General features: G+C 33.9%; 1 protein-coding gene across 4 annotated transcripts in view; it reads right to left on the reverse strand.

The window, feature by feature from the left end:
* Window positions 1-24,177, reverse strand: part of LOC131677439 (sialin) — a 55,659-nt gene that overhangs the window by 20,800 nt on the left and 10,682 nt on the right. The window contains exon 1 of one of the 4 annotated variants that reach the window (XM_058957268.1): window positions 22,051-22,494. The exons of 2 other annotated variants lie outside the window; for them this stretch is intronic. The gene's annotated coding sequence lies outside the window, so the exon portion shown is untranslated. Of the gene's footprint in view, window positions 1-3,934; window positions 4,219-22,050; window positions 22,495-24,177 lie in introns of those variants that run through there. One more of the 4 variants, XM_058957269.1, reaches the window with a different exon arrangement.

The following is a 24,177-nucleotide window of genomic DNA, read 5'->3' on the forward strand; positions in this document are numbered from 1 at the left end:
TGTACAAATTTGGAATTATAAGAGCGGCAGGGCCATTAAAACTTTGCAAAAAGTGAAATTTTTGGTGTTTTTCAGTATTTTTTCTTCAAAACTGGGTATCTACAAAATTTTAAAAGTACAGAAAACACTTTATATAGTTGAGCCGAATTCAGGGGCGTAATTTTGCTGAAGAAAGTGTATAGCTATGGCTAATGGGGTATGAGTTATTTAAGTTTTTGTTAGATAACCTTTGACATTTTTAGCAATTTATCAAAAATAATGCTGTTCCAAAAAGTAGATCAGTTCAAATGTGCTTTGACCACACATTGTTTTTCGAAAAATAGAAAGAAAATCATGAAAAATGACGTTTTCTGTTCGTCTTTAGTATGTCAGGACGAGGTTTAATGAGCATCTGATGATTTTTTTTGAAACTTAAATTACAAAAATAATAACTTTGCTAATGACGCCAAGTCTCTAATTATTTTTTGAAGAGTTAATTCTCCATAAACGCTTTTAGGAGGCATCTTCAACAAAACGATTGTGTCAGAAGATGCACTCTATTCTGTTGTAAAACTTTTTAGAGGATATTTGCCCCAAATTTGACTATTTCGGAATTATGTGATCTAAACAGTAAATATCAGTTTTTCAACACTCACCTCACTCTTCTGCATTTTTCTCCACTTCAAAGTTCCTAACATGAAAATAAGACAAAATGTAAGTACGTTAATCAATTCAGCCTTCAAATATACGCCATAACTTGCCATTAACTCGACATATTTGTTTAATTTTAGTTATTTTCAAACCCGCTAGGTGGCTATTAGTATAGAAAAATTTTATAAAAAAATCGTCAAATGCTCATAAAAACCGATTCTGATGTACGAGAGACAAGCGAAAAACGCCATTTTTGAGCATTTTCCTTCTATTTTCCGAAAAATAATATGCGGACTAAGCCCACTTAAGTTGTTTTATTTTGCAGAACAGTGTTATTTTGACGTAGGACTTACGTCTTTCTTTACTATACTGGGTGTCATTTCAAAATTTTCAAAACGGATGCGTTACGTACACTTTGAACTCTAATAACTTTTCTCCTACTCAAGGAATTACTAATTTTGTTTCATAAATCGAAAGGAAAACGTTCAACGCTTGCTATTGATACCTTGTTTGCTATGTAAAACTTGTTTAAAAAGTTCAAAAACTACTTTTAATGCGAATCAACATTAATGCTAAAACCTATAAATATGGGTGTCACAGTTTTTCTTAAAGCCAGACGTGTGTAAGCCACAGAGCAGAACACACGTACGTGTGCTGCTCAACGAGAAGCTGCATTTTGACCACCAACCAAATCATAGCTACTGCCTAATCGCTGCCAACCAAGAACAGTCGTCGCCCTGCGTGAAATTCATTGCTCTCAGAAGTGGACAGAGTTACTAATTCGCAAGCTGCTCTTCCAGTGCCTGGTCCGTGAGATTGCACAGAATTTCAAAACCTACTCTTCCGGAGCTCAGCCGTAATGGCCCTTTAAGAAGCCAGCGAGGCCTGCCTGGTTAGTTTGTTGGAAAATACCAATCTGTGCGCTATCCATGCCAAGCGAATAATCATCATGCCGAGCGGGAAACGGCGAAATAATATTCACAACAAACGGTCCTTATTAGGACCACAAAATCGTTCTCAGAAGAATTACAATTGAAATTTCCATTTCGTGCTTTGGAAAATAACTTCCCTCTTATCGGGTTAGTTATTTTCTATAATAATATCCGAAAAATGTGCGATAAAACCAATAAACTGACCAATTGGACGGAAGCAATAAAATACCTACAACAATTTGAGTCAGAAAAGTGATATTAACGGAAAAATGCTTCGATCGTTTCTAAGTGTTTGGCAGCTGAAGTTGCCGATTTGTTTTCCAACGTCAATTATTTGCGCTGTGCTGTACGGAACAGATTTTTGCGCGATTTGTTGGGAAATAATTAAAACAATTGTGTAGTAGATTCCGTAGATTTTACCGTAAATTTTGATAGAAATGATTTTGTAAAAGCATTAATTAGCCGTGCTTTGAATGGTGGTTTTTGCAAATCTTTCTAGAACATTAGTGAATGTGGAATGATGAAAATATTTTCATTTGTCGCACAAAGGGATGGACTACCATCTGCACTAAGAAGTTTATAAAAGAGATCGCATTCCGATATACAATGCTCATTCGATGTGAGCTGCGAAAGGGGAATGTTCGTGTATGTACGCAGCAGATGCGAATTCGGGCAAGGTTCGAATCGTTAGCAAGAATTCTCGTCTGGTATCACCAAACATAGTTATCTACAAACCGTTCTTTTTAGGATGAAAACATAATGGAGAAAGAATTGAATTAGAAAGTCTGGTATCACCAAAAATAGTTATCTGCAAACCGTTCTTATTAGGATGAAAATATAATGGAGAAAGAATTTATTTAGAAAGCTCCTTTTAATAACTTGGATTGAGTTACTGAGGATACTTTATCAATGACACATATAAACCAATGTTTATCGAATTAATCTACAATGCAAATCTTTCTAGAACATTAGTGAATGTGGCAACCCTGCTACTAAGCGAATGCCACGCCAAAACGAATGATGAAAATATTTTCATTTGTCGCACAAAGGGATGGACTACCATCTGCACTAAGAAGTTTATAAAAGAGATCGCATTCCGATATGCAATGCTCATTCGATGTGAGCTGCGAAAGGGGAATGTTCGTGTATGTACGCAGCAGAAGCGAATTCGGGCAAGGTTCGAATCGTTAGCAAGGATTCTCGTCTGGTATCACCAAACATAGTTATCTACAAACCGTTCTTTTTAGGATGAAAACATAATGGAGAAAGAATTGAATTAGAAAGTTCCATTTAATAAGTTTGCGCCTGTCAATTCTTGAGTACATTTACCAGTGATTCATATAAGCAAATGTTTATCAAATTAATCTACAAACCCGAAAGTTTTTGCAAGTCCTAGAAAATCAGTGAATGTGGCAATCTCATTCGACATGAAATTTCCAGTAAACATTCATTCAAAAAGTGCATTGGCTCAAATTATCCATGAATGTCATATGATATGCCCAAGTTTAGTCCTACGTCAACACCGCGGTTACGTCCCGGACATTACCCACTCCTAGTTTTTTATGAATATCATAAAATGTCAAAAGGCTATTTAACAAAAACGTAAATAACTTATACCCCATTGGCCGTAGCTATACACTTTCTTCAGCAAAATTACGCCCCTGAATTCGGCTCAACTATATAAAATGTTTTCTGTTCTTTTAAAATTTTGTAGATACCCAGTTTTGAAGAAAAAATACTGAAAAACGCCAAAAAATTCACTTTTTACTAAGTTTTAATGGCTCTGCCGCTCTTATAATTCAAAATTTGTACAAACTAACTAACCAAACTTCTCCGTTTGGATCTCCAAAAAAATAAAAAATGCTGAATAAATATCTAAGACAGTGCAGGACCGCTTCAACAGGCATAAATTTGAAATTTTATCCAAAATCGGCCCATTTTTCAAAAAATCAAAAGTCGCCACCAGTAGGAAGCGTTTTAGCAAACTCACTCCGAAGAAGAAAGTGGTCCTAATACCCTAACCTTTCATTTAAGAAGTGAGCCCGATGACTTTTTTAACATGATGTCATTTTGGGACACCCTAAACATCTTTAAAAGGATGGGTGTGTAGGTTTTTGTAATGCACGATGGAAAAATGCGTCAAGTTGAAGTTGATCAATTTTCGATCGTAACGACATTTAAAACCGAATGACCCAATTGTAAGTATTTGGTGTGGCATATCTACCTCACTTTGATAGGCAGTGACGGTAAGTATACTATAGGAATTAATTTTAAATTCATACCTTTATAATGTATTAATGTAAAAACAACATCACAAGGCGACGAATATCTATTATTGATGACGTCTTTCTGGTAATGAGTATGCCACTTACCTGTGCAGCTGCTTAAATATCTTTCCGTTGCAGGATGGTTTGTTTGTTATAAGAACCAATTAAGCGAACACGAAGTAAATTAAATTGATATGAAATGGCTTAGTTTAGCCGCGGATCCAATTTATCTATCTAAAAATGTCTGCCTAATTTTTCTTTTAATGCACAAGTACACTTTTCAACCTGTGTCGCTCACTACATCCCTTGATACAACAAACTAGAAATAAGTTCACTGCCAAGGATTGCAGACTTCCAAGGTCCACCGCACTGCAACTATTGCACCACCAGGCTCCGTGTTGCACGGAGTTCTATACTTCCTCCCGTAATAATATCAATATTTGCGATATAAACACTGACTGTTATCTGTCTCATCTGTATTTATTTATGGCAGGATGACTTTTCCGTAATTGAATCAATTGAGAGTTATTATTGTGATACAAAGCTATTTTAAAAATCTGTTGATCTCCTTCCAGGGTGGTTGAACTTTCCGTTCTAAGCTATTCCGATGCAAAGTGTTATGTTGGTGAATGAGGTTATGATTACGAAAAACACATATCCCCTACCTGACAAACGTAATAATTTTCAATTCGAAAAAGTACACGGATCTATCGAATTGACTATAAGCGACTTTATTTAAAAAAAACTACTTTCATTCCCGACAGAGCCCAATGCTTTTCTTATCGTGAGACTGATATAAATCACATGAACCGAATCAGACTGACGCGATCGCAAATTTCATCAATTTGCTCAGATGAAGCGATTCGATTCTACACTCTACAGTCCAGCCGACAGAGTGGTAGTTTTCCCAGCACATGTTTCAGATATGCGACAAAGTGCACGTGCTTGGTAAAGTGCGGAGGGTCACGAGTTAAATGATATGCAGTCGTTGAAATGCTGTTTCACGATGAACATCAAAACCACTTCGTTGTTTGTTTTGAAATATCAACGGTAGACAGACACGTTAGCCATTACACCTACATACAGTGCACAATACACATGGCATACGGAAGCTGGAATAGCGTGGGAATTAATTCTGTTAACCATGTGATAACTTGTTTTTCTGGTGGAGGAAAAGCAGAGCTAAATAAGGATGTTGGCGTTAAAAGGGAATATTTTAAGCGACGGTTTAATTTTGAGGTCATTTGGTATTAAACCTCACCTATTAACAGAATACGAACACGGTGAAGATAATTGCCGAACTTTCTCTGTAAAACAATTTCGTTTGACTTAACTCATTATTTATTTTTTTCTAAACAATTGTTCCGAATACTGCTAAATACATTTTTCATATACAGATCTAAGATTTAGATAGTTCAAAAATACAATTCTGGAATAACTTAACGTAGTTAACCATTGAATATGCTTCAATGGTTTGGTACCCCAATATGGAAAACAAGAGGGTATGTAAGAAACTGCCAAAGGTTCAAAGAGTGGTGCCCGTATGCAAAATAAATACCATTTTAAAAATCTTGAACTGTTCCCGAACAATTGATACAATACTCACCATATTGGAAACATTACTGATATATTCCAAACATAATAATCCAACTATTAAAGAACCATACACTTTATAATTACCATTTCAAATATTTCCTCTGCGTATGGAATAGTATCCTACATTGCACTTTTGTGCTAAGTGTCCTAGTTCCGCTCCGGTTTTCTTTGTTACTCGTATGACTTATGGCCTAATTTATTGACTCATTGTAGAGTTTCAAATGATATTAAGAATCCTCTTCAAATCATCGATTATATGAGTAATATAGCCATTACTAGTACTATTGCAATAACTGAACCACTTACCCTATGTAGATTAATACGTAGAAGGAAAATTCAAGCATTGTTTGAAATCTAATCATAGCATTACTACTCTGCAATAAATGTCCATAATTACACTACTTATGAACAATAAAACGTCACAAGATCATTTACGTTTCACTATTCGTTCGAAAACGATGGCAACTGGGTCCCACGTGTAATGATCAAATGATCATTTGAATGATACACGGAAATACCGTAGCGAGAACATCACAACAATATGTTAATTAGATAGGTACCTACCTATACCTAAATAGTGACAAGTTGATTTATTATTTATTTGTTACCTTTATGTATTTCAATTGCGTATGGAGGAGAGGAGTAATCTTCATCTCCCCTTCAACTGAAAATTGGGCCAGTTGAAAATACTTTCGGAAATTTATACCCTGCACACTGCCTGCTAAGCCTGTGAACCATTTAGCGATTTATTTTAACTTTTAGTTAAAACTTGACAGTTTGAAAGTTATTTTCTCTCGAATGGTAAAATTTAACCGAAAGAGTGAACCATTTCAAAAGTTGGCCTTTGGATAGTTATGTAGAATTGACAGCTGCGATGACCACAAGTTGATAGAGGTGTGAATATGAAGGTGGTCGCCAAAAATGTGCGAACAATTATTTACGCGAAAACGGTAAAGCGTACAACAATGATGTCTTCTGGGCTGTTTTAAGATGATCCAAGACCTTTATTTTGACGATATAGTGATAGTGATTAATCCTCATTGAAGTGCGATATTTGCTACAATTTTTTCAAAGTATTATGAAAAGTAGGATAAAGTATTTAGAAGTGTCAAAGGCCTTGTTTTTGCGAACATTTTTACAGAAGACCAAAAATTTCTATATATAGTACACTCGAAGTTATTGCCCGTTGTTTGTGAACGACCCCTTAAAAACTTTTATTCAACATAACTTCGTAAATATCGAAGATAGAGCTTCAGCAGGATGCCTAAGGTACCGGTAAACTACTATTTTTGTCGGTATATTTACATTTGCACAAGCTCTTGCCAGAACGGTAGCCAAACCGAGTACATTTTCCCGTACAGCAGTAGAATACTTTTTTGTATTCTACTGCTCCGACTGCTCGGTGAGAGTGTAGCGTAGTAAAGTTTGTTCTCTCGCTTTGTACACTTTTCTCTGCATAGTCAAAGAGAGAGGCCCGCGCGAAAGCGTTAATGCCGGTCGTGGCATAAACGAACCGCATTCATTGTTGTCGTTTGTGATTGAAAATATTGAATAGATTAAAAATATTAAACAGTGTAAAATAAGAAAAGAGAAGCTGTACCGCTCGCGTCTGGTGGCTGTACTGGTGGCAGTATTTTTTGTCATGTTTCTGCTTTGCTTACAGACTGCCGTTCAGCACTGGGCGTCCTGCAATAGCGAACGACAGTAGCGTTGAAAGAGAAATGAGAATGTAGGCAGAAAAATTACAGGCGCACAAAAGGTAGGCATTTTGCATCCTTGAGCTTCAGTATGTTCAAGAAAGCTGTTCGTCTTATCAAGATATATAACTTTCCAGAAGAGATCATGGGTCAATCTCTCGTTATTGGGTAATTTTTGGTAAGATTAGCAAAAGTTTTAAAAGCAATAACTTTTGAACGGGCAGCCAGCTCTAATTGCAATTAAAAATGCTACATCAACACTATGAAATGAAATAGAGTTCACTTGTCTCTTGTTGTCTCCAGTAGAGTTATAGATGGTTTAAAAAAACTATTGCTTTTCAAAAAATGTCAAATATCTCCGAAAATACTCGAGATAAGAAAAATTTTGCCGTAATAAAATTTGTGTGTTTGACGATTACTTCGTAGAATATATGAAATGATGAATGGAATGATAATCGAAAAGATATTCAAAAAAATATTTCTGGGGGTCATCCAAACATAACGAGCTATAACTTCATAAGCATTTAAAAAAGACTTCTTGTATTCAGCAAAGATCTTCGTAAAAGCAATCTACACATCTTTCCCAAAGACGTCATTTCTTTTACTAAAATAAAATTTAGTAATACGATTTTTGATGAGTAGTCTGAAAAAAACTATTGACGTAAACTCATCCGTTTTCCCGTTAACAACCAATCACCATTTGAAACACTTTATTTTTCAAAAAATCTCAAATACTCTGAAAATACACGAAATAAGCCATTGTTGTAACATAAAAAGTTTTTCATTTTGATAATTTAAGGCTTTTTACTGAACATTTCGAGTTTGTCAGAATGATATTTCATAAGTTATATTATTAAATTGGTTTTAAAGGCAGGCCTAATGTCGAAGATATTAAAGATAAAGACTTAGTGTCTTCAGCAAAGTTGTTAGCAAAAGCTTTCTCTACAACTTTATCGAAAACATAATTTTGATATATGCATATATGCAAGAAAGTTGGTAAATATATCTTACTTTTAGGGAGATTAATCATTAAAATAAAAACACCATAAAAAGGGCTTAGTTTCAACAAAACTCTCCTAAGACATCATTGATTCTAATTTAACGATTTAGGCGTAAATAATAGATCGCACGATTTTGGCGAAAAAGACCGTTGTTGAGTGGGACAAAAATTAGATTTCCGCTCCGAGCAACTTTTTTATGTACCATTCGGGTTCTACGACAACTGTGCAAATTCTAAGCTCGATCTCTTTTTTTGCGCCCACTGTTTAAAGTTTACATGGGATTTTGCATGGAAAAATTTACTTTCACAAAATAATTCCTCCAGGAGTCGCCCATTGCTTCCTAAAAATAAATCGTTATGTGGTTTTTATAGAAAATTTAACAAAGAAACAAAATCTCGAAAACCACAAAATGATCTGACACTTGAGAAAAAAGTTATTAAGCAGAAACCGATTGACGAGGAGAATCCGAAACACTAAAACAAACAAAAAAAACCCATACTTCATGTAAGGCATGTGCCCTCATGCACAAAGAAATTGGTCTTGTCCAAAATTTTCTCACTTGGGAATTTTGCATAATTCCAGGCGTTTGGTACTTATACCAAAAGACAGTTTCGGTTCATATTCCTCGTCGGCAAACAGAACCTCTGTGCTTACTATCGAGACATCACTCGGTATAAGCCAGTGGTTTAGTGTTCACGCAAGACGTGTGACTTTTTGGAATTTAGTGTCTAACTAGTGCTAATTTGGGTACTAGTTCAGATACATAGTCTAACTGGACACCCAGATGGTGCTAGTTACTGACGAGGAGAATCCGAAACACTAAAACAAAAAAAACAAAAAAACCATACTTCATGTAAGGCATGTGCCCTCATGCACAAAGAAATTGGTCTTGTCCAAAATTTTCCCACTTGGGAATTTTGCAACCGATTGATGCTATGACGATTGATAAATTTTTTTTTCTAGTACCACTGCTGTTGGTTGTCCAATTATATGTAATTTTGTTTTGATCTTCTCTTAATGTGTCCAAATCATTGACCTATACTGTTTGGTCAATTCGCAAGAGTTTTGAGGGATAAATTGAAGCTTATTTTGTACATAATAAGAGAGATTGCTATTTCAAGGGTTTTTTATTTAAATTTTTCTTTCATTTGCTTATCCATCCATAAAAACTAAACCAAATGAACTAAAAAACTGTTGAAAGGTAATCCATATATCAGTTTCAAAAATTATTGTACCCATGTAGTAACGCTACAACAAAAGAATAAAATAAAATAAAAAAAAAATAAAATAAAAAGAGAGTTAAAAATTTTGTATGTAATTTGGTCAGCAGCAGTGATGCTATGAAAAGTGAAATCTTCAGGGCATCAATCAGTTTTAATTTAGGGGGGGTAAAGGTTTCAGCGTGAAAAAAAACACTTTTTTGCGAATTTTTTTACAACTTTAAGTGAAGAAAATTTATCAAATCTTTTGTATCATTTCAACAACATGCTGTAATATTTTTATGCAAAAACATCGACAAACGACTCGGTGACGCAGCTTTTTGTACAACATCTCTGGAAAAAACATGATTTGCGGTGTTACCTGCCATTCAAAAACTACTTAACCGATTTCTTTCAAATTTTGCATACATATTCTACGTTAAAAATACCTAACCCCATACGTTGAGTTTTTGAGATAATTTTTTATTTAAGGGGGTGTTTACTCATAAAAAGGCGCAATTTTTCATAAAAATAGTAATTAGAACCAAGTTTGGAAGAGTAGATCCGACGAAAGGCTCGACATGAGACTGATTAAAAATAAGTTCTTATACTCCACGAATTTTGCTGAACGCAATTGCTTGCAAACCAGAATTTTCACTGACTGAAGCAAAGGGTTCTGGAAGGAGCCAACCAAATTTTTCACAATTAAGGCCCCTGTCAAAGACTACACCATTAACCTCTACTTCCCAGGCGGGTACGTAGACAAGATACTTCTTCGTACACGGCAGAGTGTTGTTTAGTTAGTTTACGCGATATATCGATTATGTTAAATGGGTTATCTTCGGTCCGGAAGTAGACCTTCCAGGGGCCTGTTGTATTAGATGAATAACATTTATATCGAAAAGGAGACTTATTGGCATTATTTTGCCATCGGAGAAATATGCAAATCGACCTCCATTAAGCCAGAGAGGCTGTCTGTTGTCAGAAATACCTTCATGCGGTCTTCAGTACCCGCGCAAAGATGGTTTTATCGGAGAAAACAGAAAACTAATGCAACGAAATTTAAACGAATAGAGTAATTGGTACTGTGGATCATTTGTAGTATCAGTAATCAAAAAGCACATTTTCGCTGAGCCATCGGTCACACAGTCGGTTAACAAAGGGTATTTCCAAATAGCCACCAGGTCGGAAATTTTCACTTTCACTTACATACACCATATCTGAACTTTCGTCACTACGAGTAGAAATCACTCCGAATCTTACTACCCACTCGGGAAAAAAGTGTTTCGCCGGCCCTGGATACAATGAGCGAAAATCAGTAGAGTAGTGCAGAAGAATAGTGGGATCTTTGGCCACACTTTGGCAAAAAGGTCATTACATTCCAGCTTGGCAAATTTGTTTGTGAGAATGTTGCCATTCGTAGTATGTCAGCAAGCATGGCAACAAATTATGTTTGCTCAAAAGTACGCCAGGAAATAGTACAAGCATGTATAACGCATGTATTTAAGTGGACGCTTCATCGTAATAATGAGCTTTGGATAATCCTCAGTCTAAAATTTAACAACTATGAATCTTAGTAAATTTCACTTGTTTTCGTATTTTTGTCATATTCATTTTTTAGTTACTGCAATTTGTAAGCAAACTTGTTGTCAATTTTCACTCCATGCATTTCGTAGGCTTATTTTCTATAATTTAGAAATATGATATTTTTCGCTCTTTGAAAAATATGTGCATCGGACAGTAATTGAATATTAATCGTACCGAGTGAATAATAATCGTAAAGAGAGTTTAAAAGTTTTGTAACAATGTTGTATAATATTTAAAAGTACCTAGTTTGAAATGACTAATAACATCATTTCGCATAAAAGCTACATCATCTAGACACCCAAACATCTCAATGCGTGTAAATCGACAAATTCTATCATTTAACTATATACCATTTAAAATTATACATTATAAACGGTATTGGCGTGAAAATTTACTTATATTTAGATTAAAATGTCGGCCATTTTGTATCCGCCATTTTGAATTTTGCAAATCTGTCATCAAAATCGTAATCTGCGCTCCAAAAAACCGTGGTATGTACCTTTGCCGGACAATCAAAACCATTTTAGACTTTTGGCCAGGTTTTTAGTTAAATCCGCCACTGTGCATAGTGCTAAAAATAATAAAAATATATTTTAATTTTATAAATAAAAAAATACTATTTAGAGGTCGGATTTGCCCCACCGACATAACGACGCAATTAAAAAAAAATATGAAAAAAATTAAAGGGTTGTGTACAGGACACGACCACGGTGACATTAAAAATATAGCTTTTTTATCTATCACACATATTGACACACGCTCTTGTTCACTCGCCTGTTTTCATATGTTACAACTTGCTATATACCCTCCCCATTAAAACATAATTTATTGAAGGTCTTTTAACGGTAATCTATTAATTAATCAAGTATCTCACTAGGTGATTGGCATTATTTGGCTGATCCATCTAGTAAAAATAGGCTGGTCTGTCCAGAAAATATATTCAAAAGAAAAGTTCCATATTAAGAGCTGTGATGAGGAAACCCACGCCCGCCAACGGAAATATACAGATTCTCCATAAAATATGAAATTTCATTTTCCATTTAAATTTTCAATAATGTACTAATGAACTTAAGTAAACAATCTTAAGTGTAAGTATTTCTTGATCGATTAGTGGTGGAAAAATGAAATTATTTGATAAATTACATTGTTATGCAACGTTCGCACTACCAGTTAAAACGGGTTTTTATGCTATCTTGGTGACATTTTTCTTGTTGCTAATTATTAAAACTTGTTATAACTCTGTAGTGTAAACATTGTATTATTAAACCAATTCTGCAGCGTTTTATGTTATGTAGGTGTTTTATGTGGTAATAGGACTGACATAATTATATCTTCAGTACAGCGGTTTGTTTCATAATTTAAAACAGATTTATTTTAAAATTTAAATTAGTATACCCAACCGTATTTGTTGTATACCTTAAAACGCAATTAGAACTGTGTTTTAAATACATAAGGTAGGACAAATATTCTGTCTGGTTAAACTGGGAAAACAATTTTAAGTCCAGTAACGCTTAAGACATGGCTTGAATTTGAATCGAAAAAGAACACCCGCTTCAACTGCTGCTGGGACGGTAAGTTCTGTTTTAAAATTTTCCGTTGTGTGCAGTACGAAACAAAAGTGTTTGAAATTAGAAAACAAAAAGTTCTGCTGGGAATGTGATTGTTTCCGATGCAATTACACTCAGATTTTTCACGCAGGGGATACAGGCCGTGTAAATGAAAACCGCGTAAATTTAAAAAAAAACGCGTTAATGAAAACCGCGTAAATTTCAAAATCCGCGTAAAAAACCTGAGTGTACTCTCCTATATAAAATACTACGCTGCTGAACAGTGCAATAACTACAGAAGCACGTTGTCAGATGCCTTACTGATAAAAAACATAACCGAAATATGAAACATGAAAACCAATTGGCTCTTTACCCTACGCAGCTACAAAGCGCCGTAAACATGGATTAACAAGTTACAACGCACACGCATGCATAAAAATAAATATATTTTTTTCAAACGCAACACTCTTAAGCAGCACACACCGTATTGAATTAAATCCAAACCACCCCGCCCACCCACTTTGCAAATCATTCTGTGACACCATGCTGGTACCCGACAAATCCGCACACGGCCACCGCTGCCGAAAATGCATAGCGTCTACCGCTTATTGTAGTGCCCAGACGCTGCAGCCATGATCTTACCCGTTCGAAATAAGAACAAAAACTGATTCAAACTGGTACGCGTCACCTCTATTTATAAACTAACCGTATATGGTTTAGTCACTTAGGTGCGAGTGTGTGCAAATGCCAACGTTACCGAAAATCGATAGCGCTTATTGCATCGCCCGGAGACGACGTTGCTCGTGTGGGATAAGAGCAACAACTGATTTAAACGGACATGCGTTGCTTCTATTTATGACTTTTCGTGTTTCATTGAGCAACTAAGCTGCCCTCTTTTGACGGCTGTGTCTGAGAAATCTGCCTCACGAATGGTATTTTTCCCGTTTTTTGTGAACTTTTTAATTTTACCAATTTCCAAAAGCCTACTTTTATTGGGGAGATATTAAATTATTACCAATATTTAAGTTAGGTGTTTCTGAATCGGTTGGTGTATGAATGATTAAAATCCATCTAGTAATATCGGAGTTATAAGCGTGCAAACCTTACATAGTTTCGTTACATGGGAGATAGTTTAGATTTTAGAATGACACCTAGCCCCAGATAGTGGAGTAAGACATTTTTAATGTCAAAATTGAACCAAATTCATCTATGCACTTAGAAGGACTTTAATCAAAGAATTTAAATCCACTTAGGGTAAGGTGGGGCAAATCCGACCGTTGGGTAAACCCGACCCCCCTCTGTTACCGAAAATCAGAAGCACTACGCAAACTAATATCAATGTTGTTGTGTAGAGCATCGAAAATAAACATAATGGTGGTATGACGGCATTTTATTAGTCTACATTGAGGTGCTCATACGACAAAAAGTGTGTTTTTACAACTTTTGATTTGACTTTTGTGCATCATTGACTACAGGATATTTCTTGTTTGATTGTTAAAGTAATAGCATAATAAATGTAAGTGGATTTACATTCTTTGATTTAAGTCCTACAAAGTGCATAGATGAATTTAGTTCAAACTTTTTCATATTTTTTCAATTGCATCGTAATGAAAAATGACGCGGTGGGGCAAATCCGACCTCTAAATATTGGGGTAAATCCGACCGCTTTTTTGCTAAGAAAATTTTTATTTATCAAATTGAAATTTTTTTTGTTATTGTTTACTATCCTTATGCCAGATGGTTCATAATTACAAACGAAAGACACCAAAACGTGATGATTATAGTATTCGTCGAGCAATTGCTCCGATGCAATTGAGAATATCATTACGTGCAACTGCTCGTAATTTTAGCATTCCAAGATTGACATTGAACTCCATTTTCTTCATGTTATAATTCAATAACACAACATTCATTGATTTATCATTGAAAACCCATAAAATTTGAGTAATATCTGCACTAAATCAACCAAAAACATAGGGGGTCGGGTTTACCCCACCATTTTTGAAAACAGTAAAAATGAACATTTTTGTAAAACGCTTGTATCTCAAAATATTCCCAAGATCCAGGTAAAATGCTATATACAGAAAGTTGTCCAGGAGTCTAACCTTTAATTTGGTATATAAAACGACTTGATCCGATGTAAAATGAGCATTTTACAGCCAAAACCATTTACTAGGTCGGATTTGCCCCACCTTACCCTACCTTTTTTATGCGATCACTTTAACAATCAGAAATATTCTGAAGTCAATTATGCACAAAAATTGAATCAAAAGTTGTAATAACACATTTATTGCTGTTAGAGCATCTCAATGTAGAGTAATAAAATGCTGTCATGCTACCATGCTGTGGTTATTTTCGATGCTCTACACGGCAACACTAATATTAGTGTGCGTAGTGCTTCCGATTTTTGATAACAGAGGGGGGTCGGGTTTACCCACACGGTCGGATTTGTCCCACCTTACGCTATTAAAAACAAGGGGATTTTGAGTTCAAATTTCACACATTTCAGTTAGATCCATGTTTGTACAGTTCCAGAGAGGTAAAAAAAGTTTTAATTTTTAAAACAAGTTCTTTGCTAGGGGATTTTTTGAAATTCCGGTATTGTGGTCCCCACATCAAGAACTAAAGCAAAATTCATAGAAGCCTTCAAAATTATAAGAAACTTGTCAATCGGAAATATAACGATTAAACGTGTCCGGATTTTCATTCTGTGTTTGACAGTATGGGTTAAAACCCACTTTCACAAGTTCCACCCGATTTAACTTTAATCGCCACACTAATAGAACCGAGAACACAACCACTCGTGGGTTTAATCATATAGTTAAGCCAGGCCTCGTTGGGAAAGTCATGCATGTTCGATTGCATAATCTTTTTAGATGAGAAAAGCATATGACGATGATTGAAGGTTATATACATGTAAAGTAATCGGAATCGATGGCATCGCATTACTTATCGAAATGAGTCGAGTGATTTTTGAAATGTTGTTCAGAGATTACAAACATATCTAGACAGGCAGACGTACGAGACCTAAGTAAAGCACAAAGTAATGATTCAATGAAATAGAGATAAGCAAGAATGCGACCGATTACGTCAAACCGCCACACTTTATTCCTTATGTTGCCCAGCCCACAGTTTATAGATTATGGGATCACGTAATAGATGCAGAACACTATTACGATAAGGATTTTCGGAAGCGTTGTCACTCTTTTCGCGAAGGATCATAGTTACTTGTACGAACCTATTGTTTAATTGTGGTAGTGTATGTGAAGTAAACATGGATATAATCGGAACGGCCGTATTTCTGAATCACGTCTTCATTAAATTCATTAAATAACAAACAATTTCTGAATCACGTCTTCATTAAATTCATTAAATAATTCGACCTATTTTTATATCAAAATGTCATTGGGCTGAGCTCGGTACCTCTAGAGTTGGTTTCTAGTTCTCTCCGAAGGTATCTCACCAAAGATTATGACGGAGGCATGCAGAGCAAAGTGATGGAATTTTTTTTAAATTCTGGCTTGCTCAATATTGTAAAGGAGTAATGCCACTAAAGTTTTTAATGAAATAATACTCAGGATTGTGATTAAATTCTGAAAAGATTTTTCATAAAAAATACCCGTTCAGGATTCTGATCGAATTCTCCTGAGAGTTTTCATGTACTCTTAAAATGGATTGATGGATACTGCAAAAAATTAGGGAAATGTGTTGAGAAGGGATTTGAAGAAGATAGTGTCAGAATCATGAGCTTATGCCAAAATACTGAAACGGTTTCCGTCGAAATTTTGAGCAGAAGTTTCATTAGAACATTTAGCAGGATTTTATTGGAAACCTGAGCATTATTTCATCTGATTCCTAAGAAATTTGTAATCATCTACAGAATTAAATCTTGTGTTGGCTTCTATCAGAACTAATAGAGGCTTTCTTTCAGAATCTTGCATATCACAGACATGCTGAGGATTCTTTCTCCTGGTCCTATCATACGAATCCTGGAAAGAATTACATCAGAAATTCGCGAAATATTCCATCCGAATCCCACAAGCATTTTGAAATACATTTCATCAGAATTCTGAGAAAAATTTCATTTAAATATTAAACAGGATAACGTAAAAATATACAGAGAACGATTCCTCAGCTTAGAAAGATTCTATTGGCTAAGAATAAGCATTAGATTGGCTCGAGGTTGCATGGAAAAATTTAAAAATTGTCCTAATTAGCGAGCATGAGCACTTTTTGGGGTCTCCAAAAACTATGCAAATTATGGGAGATGTGGGAGATGCAATAAAAGAGTAGTCCAGAATGTGGGTAACTACTTTACTGAAAACAGCAACTTTCTAAGATTTTTTAAGAAAATTTTATAACGATTTAAAGATAGAAGTGTATTTCAAAATGACGTTTGGTCCTCTTTGGCTTAACACAGGCCAAATGTACCACCAACACCTGCGTTTCACTCCTAAATATCTCAAAACCTGTTCATCGCAGAGGTTCGTAATTATCGAAATAATTTTTCGGAACAATTTTCTGAATTCACCTAACCGTGAGATAGAACTGTTCCGACATTATTAATCAAATGTGGTATTTGCATTTACTAAAGCAATTACCAAGGTCTGGTGGTACAAGTCTTATAATTAGGCTGCTATTTGCTTGAAATCAAATTGGGAAACATTGTTTCATTAACCTTGTAGTGGTCAAAAAAAAAAAATTTGGAATCATACCACAGATTTACAAACTATCGATCCGCTCATTTTTCCAGAACACTAGCTTCACCTTTTATACATGGTCCCAAACACTCATTTACTAGAGTATTACCCCTCACGTTTTCAAGTGTTATGTCTGTTAGTATGTGATCATACTGCGCAGTAAAAATGTTATGCGATCAAAACAGCCTTCCAAATAATGTTTAAGAAAGAACCTAAAACATTTCCCAGGCTAATAACTAGGATTCGCAGTACCGACCCTTTTTGGTGAGAACCGGTGCTGCGGTACTGAAGCCCTCGGTACCGGTAAAGTACCGGTACTCGAATATTTTTTTGCTCTAAAAATTCGGAAAAAGCTTCAAATTGAAATTGAATGCTCAAACTGATGACCTTATTCTCAGATGATTGATTTGTGCTGATCAAAAAACATGTTTATTGTTTTAATTGATTCGGAATGGCATGATCCATTTCAGCAGAAAATATTTTTCGTACCTTCTTTTATTTCGAAATCTAGGGAACTTACGAAATGTAAGAAACACTACTAACAACAGTAAATCAAAGCGAGAATGGCAGTAAATCCGAGCAGATTGCTCGCATTTCCTCTCTTGATTTTCTGTAGATTGATTTCAACATGCATACCAAGGCTCCTTGCTTTCCTATAAACTATGAAGTTTTGCTGAATATTCCGATCACCAAAAATTAAAAAGCCTCCCATTTGGAGTAGTTCGCTAAGTCTAAAATTGTTAGCTACTGAATCGCTGTTCGTTCTTTTATAAATAAAGGTTTAAGAGCAAACCAAAAACATGACTTAGACCATAGTCTTACTACGCGCCACCCAGTAAATAAGGGAACCAATCAGAATGTCGCTAATAAAAAAATTCATAGCAAATTTTTACGTCTCTTACGCTAGATGTGAATATTTTGAAATTTATTATAAGATCGTTAAAATTTAATTTCGACAAAATAAAGCAGGACATTAACATAAACATACCGTTCAGTACAAAGGGAGCTAGTAATGTTTAACTTATAGAAGGTAATTAATATAATTAAAAGTCATCTTGCAGATCGATATTTTGAAACAGGTCCCCCTAGAGAGTCCACATATTTTTCATAAAAAAATTGTATGGTACCGAAAATACCAGTACTGACTGACCGGTATTACGGTACCAAAAATGGGTCGGTATTCCCGGGATTTTCAGTACCGGTATTACCGGTACCACAACCCTACTAATAACATGATGCTACAGTGATTTTGTACGTTTCAAGAGACCTAGTATAGGTTGTAGATCTCATCGAATGCTACACAAAACAATGTAGGAAAAATGTTGTATACCCTCAAAATTTATATTTATAGAGAAAAAAATTTTCGGAACTTTCGGCACTAAAAAACTTTTACGCGGTCATATTTCTCCCGGTTTTGGAACAACAATATGAAAGTTACCATTATTTTGAGATTTTTCATTAAAAATATGAAAATTGCCCAACATTTTTATTAGAAAACGTCTTCGTTTTATTAAAAATTTAAGGAGAAGATTTAATTCCGCATCCAACGACTTATTTAGGACTTATTAATCGGTTGAAAAATGGCTGAGTTATTTTTTTTCCAAATTAGAAACCTGTTCGCATGAACTCTTAAGGGGTTAGTGAGGTATTGTCTCGCACCATGAGATGGTGTAATTATATCTTCCGTTATTTTAGCTAATTTCAAATTCAAAGTTCACATACATACTTTTGAATGTATACGTAATCGAGCAAAAAACGAGTTTTTTTATATTTTATATGAGACCGTCCCCTTAAAAGTTCATGCGAGCAGGTTTCTAATTTGGGAAAAAATGAATAACTCTATCATTTTTAAACGGATTTTGATCATAAATAGGTCGTTGGATACGGAATTAAGTGTTCTCTTTAAATTTTCATTAAAGCAAAGATGCTTCTTAATAAAAATGTTGAGCAATTTACATATTTTTAATGAGAAAATAGCAAATAAATGGAAACTTTCAAAATGTTGTTCCAAACCCGCATAGTAGTTTTAACAAAAGAACATAACATAGCATACTGTTGGAAAGGAAATTTCTTTTCTTCTTTCCAAAACACTCAAAAAATTTAAAGTCGGTTGAAAAATGACCGCGTAAAAATGTTTTTAGTGCCGAAAGTGGTTTGTGTGGTTTTGTGTTGTATTTGCAACCTTTACTGTATCACTTTAAAAGTACATTACGCTGAAAACAAGCACATGCAATACAGAGCAAAACACACCACGGCTTTTCTGAAAAACAATCAAAACGAAGAAATAGGATAAAGAAAAAAAAATCAAATGAAATGTTAAATGGAAAACACGAAAAAAATATGAATATAAAAAAATGGAATTAATGAATAGAGATAAAAACTTACACGAATGGAAACAACTCTATAAATGAAAAAAAACTCAATTTAGAAAAGTGGAAAAAATGCATTAGAAATCATAGGACAACAAATTCATTTGAAATTTAAATTCGAAATTAACGATTCGCTTTCGTCTTATCCATATGAGGATACTGACTTGAACGCACAAATAGGTTAAATCCAGTGTAGAAGTGCCGATGTATGGCAGCTAATTTCATCGTGCACAATGTCAAAAATTGAGAAATGAGAGTATTGAAAGAAAATTTTAGCGAAAAACGACCTAAAAATTAGATTTACAAAATTAAAATTTACAAAATTCATAAAGTTTCACAAAATTTTTCAAATTTCGCAAAATTTAGCATAAAAATTTTCGAAATGCACAAAAAAAATTAAAATACGCGATTTTTTTTAAATTTCAAAAAAGAATTCAAAATTTTTCAATTTCATTTTTTTAAATATACAAAATATAATATACGAAAAATTATTAAATATGCAACTTTTTTTAAGATGCCAACAAAATTTACAAAACCGGCAAATTTACAAAATTTTCAAAATATGCAAAATTTATGAATATACTATTTTTTTGAAATATACAAAACTTAATTTTTTTCTTCAACATTTGCATTTTTCAGAAAATTTTCAGCATTTTTTCACGATTGACAAAATTACTCAAAATTTGCAAAATTTATCAAAAGATGCAAAAATTTTCAATATTCAATATTTAGGTATTTAAAAAAAATTCGAAAAGTGACATTCTTTAAAATTTATAAAATTTCAAAATTTACAGAACTTTGAGGATAACAAAATTATCAAAATATACAAAATTTACCAAGAGATACAAACAATTTTAGTCTTTAAAATTGGCAATAAATTTCAAAGACACAGCACTTACACTTAATTTTTTTGCAAATTTGAATTTTTTTCGATAATTATAAAAAAAATCAATATTTAGAAAAAAATTTCAAAATTTAACAAAATGTACAAACTTTACATAATATACAAAATTGACAGAATTAATAAAATTTGCAAAATTTACAAAATTTATGAAATGTACAAAATTTATGAAATTTATGAAATGTACAAAATTTACAAAATTTACAAAATTTGCAAAATTTACAAAATTTACAAAATTTACAAAATTTACAAAATTTACAAAATTTACAAAATTTACAAAATTCACAAAATTTACAAAATTTACAAAATTTACAAAATTTACAAAATTTACAAAATTTACAAAAAATTTCAAAATACCTATTTTTCAATATTTTTAAAATACCTATTTTTTCAAAAGATAATTTTTTTTCAAAATGTACAAAAAATATTACAATTACTTCCAATTTCTTCTGAATGTAGATCAATTTTGATAACTATTTTTTCCATTCAGCAGAAAATCTTTGCGCGTGAAGAGCACAAAATACATAACTAAATTATTTATGGAATTTGCGTTTCGACTTCCTCTCATCAGAATACGATACTAACTTAGTGACAGCTAGCGCCATAATCGTTTGTGTTTCTTTGGTTTCAAAAGCATGCAACTGTTTGCGTTAACTAGGTTTATGTACATACCCAAGTAACCATAGTTTCAAAAACCAGTATTGCTTTAAATATATAGCTGAACACAAATAAGTGGACATATTGGCATATCATATCAATAAGTCACTGATATGCTTAGGAATGGTTTTTTTTCCGAAATCCTGTTAGCTGTTAGACGAATTGTTCCTATTAAAACGAGTGTATTTCATATATGTAAAATATATGTAAAAATACCTTCACTCGTTAAAATGAGTAAACAATTCAGTGTGACGGACCAGAGCCGACCAAATTGGCTGCCAAAGCAAATCGGTGACTAATTTGATTGCGCTGACCGGCAATCGACAAAAATTTATTACTGTTTTGCGTAATGCCTGCTTATTCTTTAACAAGGTACATAGCACCACTGCACTGTAGCGAACCTCACCTTGCAACTTAAAAAAGTGCTTAGTCAGTCAACGTTCTTGGAAGTGTGACCAATCAATTACTGACAACACAAGACCTTAGCGAAAGCTAGAATCGAAGTCACACATAAACATTTGTTCTGTTTTTTATGATTCAATTTTTGAACTAAGTCGTAATCAACCGCACTGGTCAATTTGAGCACATTCAAAACTATGTATTTATCGTACGATTGCCACTGCATTGTTTACTGGTAATATCATATAATGATATCAGGCATTGATATTTATTTATATTTTCTATATATTAGAAAATTAGCCCCAATCTAACAGTCTTTTAACTAAACCATAAAGCTTCCTTATTTTTATTAGCTGTTAGATGTGTATTATCACTTTATGTTAGAATTCATTACACTATTCAGCAGTTTGTTTCTCACTGATATATTGCAAAAGACACAGACTTAACTCTGAGTAAATGGCACCACTGTACTGCAGAAGAAACGAAAGAGCGCGGCTCACATAAACAACAAATCGCATGCCAAGGAAAACAACCGGTATGAATTCACGGTCTTTAGGCGGGTATTTACCTTTCACTGATTCATAGCCAGACACACAACACTTGCCACCACAAAAGCGCTTAGATGATTCGTTGACACGCGTAATAATTACGTCCTCGGTTCGTTTCAGAAAACTTGACAAACTTATGAAATCGAACTAAACGTTTATGGTTTCCGGAGATAATAACTATCACTCCCTCATTCTGTACTTTTTAAGAAACGGACTGGAATGTGCCTGTCACGAATGTATACAAAATGTACACGTTGCATTTTGGTCTATATTGGAATGTTGACGCCAAAAAACAAATTAAAAAGGGTCGATTGTTTATTTAGTACACTGGCTATACGCGTTCTCTTATTACACATACTAAACCGGGTAAACTTCAACCGAACGTGCGATAACAGATCGAAATGCTGAGTAAGTGGATCATGTACTGATACTGCTTCGATCAAGTTGACACTAACGACTGAACGGCAAACGTCATGCGTTTTTATTTATACACAGACAGGATCAAAAATCTAACATGCTCTCGCGAACTTAGTGAAGAGTCTCAGCTTGTTGATACTCGACATCAAAGGCTATGTAATAACGTTGTAATATTGTACAACATTATAGCAAAATTATTGTTATTAAATATTCTCTTTACTTTGCACTTGGTTCTCTCGCGAGAAAGGTTATAAAAATAAGAATGAGATTTTTTTCTCCGGTCAGCATGCTGTCGCGCCTGGGAAGGCTTACTGCGCTCAACTGATAACTCCGCTAAGACGTCTGGTTAAGAGATTTCAACTTATAGAGGTCTCGTGTCGCTGCATTGCATTGCACAGTGGGACGAGGCGGGACTTAATAGTAAATACTAATCACAAGATTATGGGGTATTTGGCCGAAAAATGGATTTTGACAGCTTTTTGAAAAAATGACTAGCGTGGTGCATAAAATTTGAGCCTATAAAGTCATGAAAATATTAGAAAATACACCAATTGAGTTTAATTCGCTTTTATTATTCTCTTCCCATATTGTAAACACTTTTTTATTATATATGCAGACAAATTTAGAATATGTGAGCCAAAAAAATGTATTACTGAATGTATTCATTTATTGTTTATTGCTTCAACCGACAAACTGAAAATATTTCTTCATTAAAACAACAATGAACTTTTATCTTCAATAAACATATTTTTAATACCAATCATTTTATTTTAATTTCAATAAAATAAATATTAAGAAAGTGTACGACAAATCTTTTCATTGAAACAATAAACAAATGTTATCCTCATTGGTACAGAACCTATGAATCAAATTGACAAATTGATCCTTATTGACGAATTTCGCGCCAACTCGAACAAATGTTGGCAGCACCCTCTCAGATTTTAATGAAATTTTCTGTACATGAGAACTTTGTCACAAAAAGCCACTTTGCATACTTTGTTTTTCCAAAAATGATCTAGACTGTTTTTTGAAAAGGGCCAAACTTTTTTTTACCATTTTTTTTTCAAATGGCTATAGTCTAAAAATGACAAAACCTACAAAAAAAATGTTGTAGGAGTGGTTTTCACAAAATTAGTCAAATTTTCTAATAAAAATATTGAAAAAAAGACTGGCTCTTTTGCCCTTCGCTTGAGAGTGCCAACAATAGCTTCACAGGGTCCTTTTTCATGGGATGCTGCAACGAAATGCCATTCTACGCTTAACTCATACATTGACTGGAATCTACACAAGTTTTTCTTATTTTTGTGTAGTGCAGCTGCTCCATCAGACATAAAATAAAGTTTAGAAAAGTTTGTCAATTGTTTCATAAAAATTATCAGCTTTGAGAGGAACAAATGAACTGCAGTCTTCAAGTCTTCCAGTTTTCCAATCTTCATTCAAGTTTGTTATGAATATATACCAAATTCGTTACTGATACTTTTTGCATATCTCAGGCAAAAAGGATTCTGAGATGATTTTGACTTTCATTGGTTTAGTTTTCGATAAAATTACACTGAAGAAAAAAAATTCAGTTTGGACAAGGAAAAGTTTTTTTCGAATAATTTTTTTTCTTGAAAGTGCCCAACTTGAAATTTTGACGGTAGGTAGGGAACATAATTATCTATCTTGGAACAAAATTTCATCTAAATCAAAAATGGTTTTTTTTGTAAATCGACTTTAAATTTTTATAA

The sequence above is a fragment of the Topomyia yanbarensis genome, chromosome 1 (genome assembly GCF_030247195.1).
Source record: "Topomyia yanbarensis strain Yona2022 chromosome 1, ASM3024719v1, whole genome shotgun sequence".
NCBI lineage: Eukaryota > Metazoa > Arthropoda > Insecta > Diptera > Culicidae > Topomyia > Topomyia yanbarensis.